The sequence below is a fragment of the Arachis hypogaea genome, chromosome 6, assembly GCF_003086295.3.
Source record: "Arachis hypogaea cultivar Tifrunner chromosome 6, arahy.Tifrunner.gnm2.J5K5, whole genome shotgun sequence".
Classification (NCBI taxonomy): domain Eukaryota; kingdom Viridiplantae; phylum Streptophyta; class Magnoliopsida; order Fabales; family Fabaceae; genus Arachis; species Arachis hypogaea.
In genome coordinates this window covers 113,945,503-113,952,550 of record NC_092041.1, presented here as the reverse complement: position 1 = coordinate 113,952,550, position 7,048 = coordinate 113,945,503, and the positions used below count along the sequence as shown (strand labels likewise).

Genomic DNA, 7,048 nt, shown 5'->3' with positions numbered 1-7,048 from the left:
GTCGATTCACAAATAATAAAAAGCAACCTATGGGATAAATTTAAAAAAAATATACTTTATTATGTACCATATGTCATTACTACACATGTCAATTCACAAGCTTCTAGAGATCATGATCTTCCATTGCAGCAGGTATTTCTGGTTCTTGCTAAATTGATCTCCATTGATGCTGCTACTACCATCCTTAAATTTTTATTACACTCTTTACAGGCCTTACCAGATGTTCCACCAGCAATGGCCGATGCCATTAATCACGGAAGTGAGATTTGTCAAATTTACGGTAGAAACACTATGGGAGACAGTTGCCAAAGAAGGAGAACATCCAGAACCCGATTGTATGGTGTGTTGTTAATAGTAAAGGTGAAGCCTTTGCGATTGAAAATTTCTAGGAAAAGTGCGATTACCAAAAAGAATAATCTAGTCCGTTAAAATAAATTCTCAGTATTGCCACACAAAATCTCTCTTATCCCTTTCATTCACACCAAAAAAAATAAAAAGAAAAAAGAAAAAGAAATGTCTCATATGGCACATTGACACTGGTATGACATGAAATACCTAGACACCGCAATTTCTCTGGCAATTAAAGAGTTAGGATTTGGTTTTTCTTGCTTTGCTTGTTGCCATGGAAATTGAAGCAACCAGCTAAGCTGAAGAATAGAGCTTCAACGATTCCGATAAGCAAAATACACACGGCACAGAGTGTTTCACCGAACGTTAAGCTCGATCTCAGATAGATCCGTTCGTAAAAGCACAGAAAGAGAAGGAAAGTAAGAATGAAAATAGAATCGGTTATAGAAAAACCAAATCCCTAACTCTGTTGATGACATCCTTCGCGTCCGCCAAGGATTCTCCTTGTTCGTTTCTTCTCTTTTTCTTTTGATTTGATTCGGTTTTATTCCTTTTGCCTTGGTTCGTTATGGAAATGTATTTTTTCCTTTCCGGAAATGATTGATTCATTCCCTTTCCCAGAATTTATCGTATGAGAAGGTAGAAGATGAAGTTGTAGAAGGCATAAGTAATAAATTGGCTAGTGGGTAGTAATTGAGCCTAATTTTTGGGTATGAATTTCTATGAATTGTATTGGTGGGCTGTTGGGGTGGCCATATGACAAAGACAAAAAAAAAATCTCATCATCAATTTCTCATAAAAAAATAAAAAAAATCGGTCATTAAAGCTTTGGTCTAATCTCCACCATTCATATGGAATATTTTTATATGGTTCTTTAAAGACTAGATTTACTTTTCCCGCCAAAGACATCCCCTTATAAGATACACTTCTATAGTTTTTATGTCTTTATGAGATACTCTATTTAAGATACTTTATCTATGGTTTAGATACTTTATATTTTTTGAGTTTACATCAAATAGTTATCCTTATCCATGTTGTTTTTCTAAATTTGGATACATGACAATATCACATTCAACCAAATATATCATATCATTTCATATGTATAAGTTATTATCATTTGAAAGAGTAACTAAACTTATAATCTAAACTCCACCAAAGTTACAACAAAAAACAAGTACAAATACCCCTAATATCAAACTACTAACAAAGGCAAAAAATTTACCTTTTTTAACTTAATTGTCATTTTTTTTCTTCAAACATCAATTCTTCCAACAACCATGACTCTCTCATATAAACCACTATGTAAACCTGCACCATCCAAAGAACCATTCAAATAAGTCATCACTTTGATTTGCTATGTCGTCATTCACATAACAAAAAATGTCATCAAACCTGCGAAAAAAATTTCAATGTGGTTGATTTTTCTGTTATACAAAATAACACATCTAACAATTATCATCTATCTTAATTAAATTATTCAAAATTAAGATCTTCACATTAAAAAACTTATAAATACCTTGAAGTAAGATACCCGAAGAAACTCTATTTAGTTTTTCACTGTCTGAGACCGAGTGACTATGGCATACATCCAGTACTTCACTTAGGGTGTTCTTCTTTTTAAAATGTCTCTTACCACCGAAAGTGTGCTTTCAATGCTCAATCTATCGTTGCAATCTCCCACCACGACGCCTACTTGTTTTGACGTGCTGCCCTTTCACCATCACCAATTAATTTTTTTCAGTTACAATGGTCTTGGTCGAAAACATAGAAGAGAGATCAATTATGGAATTACGTTGGAAGAGAGTTGAAAGACAAACCCTAATTTTATAAAACTTCTAAGTCAAAGGTTGGGGACTAATCTTGTCTCATTCAAAACGACGTCGTTTGGAGTAGCCATAAAACGATGCCGTTTTGGTCACGGTGTATAGGACTAGTGTGTCATGAAAGCGACGCGTATCATTGAACCTGACACGTCACACTAATACCTTTACGTAGGAGAGAAAGTATTCTTAAACCGATTAAATCTGAACTGAGAACGCATATATATATATCTAATAATGTTGAGGACCGAAAATTTTGTTAATTTTTTTAGAGAACAAATTTATCGAATGGCCAATTCTTAAAAACCTATTTGGAGTATTATTATTATTTTTTTACATTGGATTGCTATATATATTTGTGGGAAAAATGACATTTAACTTATGGAGCATCACATACATTTGATTCTCTAAAGTTATATGTTAATATATGGAAAAAAAGATTTTTTCACTCTTTTTTTCAAAAAATGATTACTTTCTATGAATGAATAATCAGTGACAAGTATTTTGTATTATTTAATAAATATGTAGAGTTAAATTGTAATTTTAAAATTCCATGAAGTAAACTATATATGAGCCAAAATTTAAGAGTAAATAAAATTTTTCTATATTATTTTACTACTATGGAATCTATTACATGTAAAATATTTTATACACGTTTTATATACTATAACAGATAATTTTTTTTAAGTTTAGTATAAAATTTAAGATTCATGCTTTTATTTAATATTAATTAAAAATTTATGATTTAAAATTTAGAATACGATGAAATTTGGAATTTGAAGTTAATATTCAGGATTTAGAAGTTTGAAATTTGGAATAAGAATTTAATCCTAAACCAACACATGATCTGCTTGCTTGCGTTGATGTGTTGTGAATAGTAATTAACCTTAATACATAGATTAATTAGCACCCAGAACATTAATAGATGGATTAATTAATCATGAAAAGTTATGATAGTAAAATAAAATCTCATGGAAATGGAATGACCCACTATAAGGAAAGGTCTTCAACTTCTATTCCTTAAGTTCAAACTTTGTATATTAATATTTGGATGAGATAATTCATAATTGAGATCATTATATTTTTTTTTTAATTAAACCACAAACTTTTAAATTTATTAGTAGGAATTTGATGTTAGACAGTTCTAAAAAAAAAAAAATTATCTTATTCATGAAATTGTTTTCCACTTATTTTTATTTAGAATTATAAACTAAGACAAAATTTGGAGCAAGTGAGTTTTACATTTCATCTAAAAAATAAAAATGACAGAGAATGAATGTATCAAGTATCAACTTAATATATAAATATAAGGATATAATTACCCTAAATATTTCTAGAGACAAACATATATTTTTGAAAGATTATTTCTAGAAACAAATAGAATTTGAGAAATAAAAGGCAGATGAAGATGCTTACCGAGTCATTTGAAGATACCCTGTATTATAGATAGAAAAGATAGATCAACAGCTCATTCTTAATATTCAAAAAGGAAAAGAAAAAAAAAAGAAAAAAGAAAACTTGCAAAAGCTTCATACTTTCTTTTTTTAACATCCAGTGGATCAAGATAAGACCAACCCCCACTTTACCCCCCTCATCCCATAATATATTATTATATTTTCCCCCAACTACTAATAATAGTTTTTTTAAATAAATAAAAAAAAAAACAAAAGTACAGTACTATGCTGTTGGATACTCTATAGTCTATCCACTACGTTCTTTATTTAAAGAAGAAAATATTCTATAAATCTTAAAATTAATTAATAAATTAATTATTATATATTTATATATTATTTTCTTTTAAAATAAACTATTTCTGTCCAAGTTTTCCTTGCATTGTCATCAAGACATGGAGCAAAATCAATAATTAAATTTATGGTAACAGAATAATAAACTATTTAAGTGATTCTTTTATGAACAAGAAGGTCATAATTATAACTTCATTAATAAGCGAATGATGAAACAGCCAGCACTAATGAATTTAAGAAAATAAATATGTAATGTCTAAGGATGAATCTTATTTAAAGTGCTAAAATGATAGATACGCAGATATAATAGAAAATATATTTAAACTGAAAAAAAAAATGATATTACCTAATAAAAGTAAACATTAAAAATTAAAATATTAAAAGAAGTCATTAAATTTTTTTGTTAATAATTAATTAATATATTTAAAAATATAAATTAAAATAATGTTAGATTATTAAAAAAAAAATAATTAATAATAAAAATATTGACAAAAAATAAATATTATTATTAAATTTAAAATTATTAAATCAATGAATAAATAGCGTAACTAAATTTTAAAAAATAATTTAAACAATAAAATTTATAAAAAAATAATAAAAAATTATTGTATTTAATTTTTATTCTAAAATATATTTAAAAAAAATATAATAAAAAATTTTATATAAAAAATTATTTTTAATTTCTCTATACATATTTAAATATTTTTTAAAAATTAAATTTAATTTTAAATTATACTAAATACTAATATTATTTTTTATAGGTAAAAAAAAAAATAATTTTTAAAGCTTCTGAAACTGCCTTAGGGTATTTTAAAGTTTAAAAGACTAAACTATCTCCTTTTGTGTAATTACTCCTAAAATTATAAATAAACTAACAAACAAATTAAAGAGAGCTATAATTGTTTGTGTTTTTCTGACAAAAGCACATTACTCTCTCTCTCTCTCTCTCTCTCTCTCTTCATGCAAATCTATCTGTCTCTCTCTTTCTTGAATCTTTGTATGTTGAGTTTTGTTTTGTTAGGCTTCTTGAGGACAATGATGAGCCTCGAAACGCTGGGTTGGCGGTGGTTCCACCACGCGCCAACGTGTTTATGGAGGCGCGTGAGGTTGATGACGTGGCAAAGAAGCCTGCAGCTGCGGAGGTGGAAGAGTGCAGTACGTCGTCGTCGTCTTCGATCGGAAGGAACAGCGACGACGACGACGACGTTTCGTCTGAGAGATCAATGGACAGTAATAGTAATGAGAATGGTGAAATGAGGCTCAGAGTTCTTACAATGGACCCTTGCATGCCATGGAATCTTAGAACAAGTTCTTCCAATAAGGTACCCTTTTTTTTATTTTCATTTTTCAACATTATTGTTTAGTCTTTATGCATTTTTCAACTCTTAAATTTAAATGTGTATTTTAATAATCATTTATGTGCTTATACTCCTTAGATCCTTAAGTTTGTAGCTTATACTATCTTATTCTGTATTTATTTTTTAATTAGTAGTTTCTATAAGATAAAAAAGAAAAAAAAATTATTGAACTCAGTTGAAGTAGGTTGGTATGTCATTTTGATTTATTAGTTTTTTTTTTATTATTATTGTTGTTAGATGAGTTAGCTGGTTGTTAAGTTGGAAAGGGTGCTTTTTTTTTGGGGAACAAGTATTTATATTTTATTTAACTAAATTAGGGTGCCAAATTGTTCAATCTTTTATTGTGATCATGGATTACGCATCAACTAGTGTCTTGGTTGATCCTTGATGTAATTTCCAGCTATTGAATTTGTCTCCATGTGTTTTCACAAATTAAAAACAGCCCTGAAAATTTGTGTCATTTGTCTTTTATTTTGGTCAAAATGGTAGAAACATGTTAATTTGATTTTAGCAAATGGATACACCCTATATAAAAGATTAGATTAGTCAAGAAGATATAGATGCATGATATGTGTGTAACAGAAAATACAATTAGGTTAATTTTTTTAGCATCTTTTGTGATGGTTTGAAGTATATGATTATGTAGGAGGGGTATTTCAAAGTTCTATAATGGCAAGTCCAAGTCATTCACAAGCCTTGGTGATGCAGCATCTACACCATCCATGAAGACATTGCGAAACCGGAGAATGCATACACAAGGAGGCGTAGGAACTTGATGGCGTTTAACCATGTTTGGGATAATAAGAATCGAAGTTCCATGTTGAGGAGCAATAGTGGTGGCATTTACAAGAGGACAACAACATTGAGCTCGAGTCGAAGTTCATTGGCTCTTGCTGTTGCAATGAACAACTCTGAAAGTAGTAGTAGTATGACTAGTAGTGAGGATTCGACAACTTCAAGCTCGAATTCGACGCCCCAATTGCTTCTTCCGCCACTACATCCGCGTAGCAATAAGGCGTCTGTGTCTCCGACCTCTCTGCTGCAGAGGAGTTTCTCTCCATGGAGGTCATTTTCCATGGCCGATCTACATCATTGTGCCATTGCAGCAACAGTTAAGATCCCAAGCCCCTCCCTTGGAGATGAAACAGCTCATCCGTCATAGAAAATAAACTTTTTTAGTTAAGAACTACGTCTTTGATTTTGACTTCATTTGAAAGAATCTTTGCTCTAGTGGTATTTATTTGAAAGAGCAAGAGGCTATTAGGGTAAAAGAAAAAATTGTATGCAATAGATAGAGTCTTGCATGTTTAGGAATGAATCATCTCATGTAAAAATTTCATCTCTCGTTATTTTCACCGTTGATTAGATGTGTTTGTGGGTTGCAAGTTTGGCTCCACTTCTTAATCAATGGTAAAAATTGACATATCGTGTGAAATTTCACATGAGCGATTACAGTTAGGATATCTTCCTGAGTTCTGATAGAGTATTATATATTAGGCCATGAGAGCTCTAACTTCTCCAATTTTTCGACTTTGTAATCATATAAGCTATATTATAGATCGAATGTCCATATTGTGTATTCTACTTAGCAATGTGATTAGATGTTTGAAGGATCACCCAAATAGGTAAGAGTATAATCTCCTTATGAAACGCCTTTTGAAGGCTATTTATTTACTGAACTTTGAATTATCCCAAACATAGGACGAAACTGACACTTTAACCTATATGCCTTACATATTTTAATGCCTTTATAAAACAAATTAGAATATTTATACAA

At 29.9% G+C, this 7,048-nt stretch overlaps 1 pseudogene; it reads left to right on the top strand.

The window, feature by feature from the left end:
• Positions 1-4,913: 4,913 nt before the first annotated feature.
• On the top strand, positions 4,914-6,887 carry LOC112755887 (protein OXIDATIVE STRESS 3 LIKE 1-like; annotated as a pseudogene).
• The last annotated feature ends 161 nt before the right edge of the window (positions 6,888-7,048 follow it).